The sequence below is a fragment of the Arachis ipaensis genome, chromosome B04, assembly GCF_000816755.2.
Source record: "Arachis ipaensis cultivar K30076 chromosome B04, Araip1.1, whole genome shotgun sequence".
NCBI lineage: Eukaryota > Viridiplantae > Streptophyta > Magnoliopsida > Fabales > Fabaceae > Arachis > Arachis ipaensis.
Window position 1 is genome coordinate 2,075,950 of NC_029788.2, and position 1,222 is coordinate 2,077,171.

Below are 1,222 nucleotides of genomic sequence, written 5' to 3' on the forward strand. Positions count from 1 at the left end.
TTTTTTTTAAAAAAAATTTGTCAAATAATAATAAAAATTAATTTTATAAAAATTGTATTTGTAATATATAGAGTTTTAAATTTTCACAAACTATTAATAAATTTATTTTTAAAAAAATATCACTGATGATTAAGTGGAGAAAGATCATGACAAAAAGTGATGTCACATAAAAAAAAGTAATTACAGTACAAAGACTTTAAAAAAAAAAAATAACATCGAATAAAAAATAAAAGAGAATGGTGATGTTGATAGTATTTGTATTGGCGTTAATGATGATAGAAGAGATAATGATGATAATGATGTATCACAACACAATAAAAATAGTAGAGATAGAAGTTATAATAATAGGGATGAAGAATGTGATAGTAATAGTAGCGATAGTTGATTTTACTATTGAAATATTTTTTGAAGAGTTTAAAACACTACAAATAATAAATAAAACTTTTTATATACACTAATTTTCATTAATATTTAATAAATTTTTAAATAAAAAGAATCATATTATCTCAAAATAGTAAGATTAGGATTCAAGTGTTTTTTTTTTTACAAAAATTGTGTTGTTATTAATAAAAATAAACAGAAACTGAATTAGATGTTTACTTTTTTTATAGAGAGAAAACAAATTTAAGCCCAAAATTTTTATTTGTCCTAAGCTCATATTTGTTCTTTTTTTTTTTTTACTATGAAAATTGCTACAAGTAGTGAAGTTTTACTCTTTGTTCAATAAATAATCTAGCCTATTGAAAGAATCTAATTTATTGGCTATAAAATATTATATATTCACTCGCATTTTAATTAGTTTTAATTTTTTTTCAATTGTGATAATTGATAATTTAAATGAATTTTTCTTTTTATTTAAGTAAAATTGATTTGATAACCAATGAATAAATTATTATTTTAGTCTCTCAGATTCACGTAATTATTTATTTTGGTCTTTAAAATTTAAAATTTTTCATAGTAGTCCCTTATATTCAGGTTCGGGCACCAATTTGGCCTCTCGACCCTTTCGGTGATGAATCAACAAGCAGAGTGTTAAAGTGGAAAAATCTTGTCACGTTAGACGCTCTAATAATTAAGTGCATGACAACATTTGATTTTGGACCGTATTTGATCCCTGGAATCCTATCTTGTTCCGCGTCGTCCTTCTCCCCTCGCTTCCCATTTCTACTTCATTCTCTGTAGAACCCTAATTTTTTTTACTTCATAATTAACAATCTGTTCT

The 1,222-nt window shown here is 23.8% G+C and overlaps 1 long non-coding RNA gene across 1 annotated transcript in view; it reads right to left on the reverse strand.

The window, feature by feature from the left end:
* Window positions 1–1,014, reverse strand: part of LOC110270839 — a 10,418-nt gene extending 9,404 nt beyond the window's left edge. The window contains exon 1 of the long non-coding RNA XR_002360473.1: window positions 1,003–1,014. This is a non-coding gene — a long non-coding RNA (uncharacterized LOC110270839). The remainder of the gene's footprint in view (window positions 1–1,002) is intronic.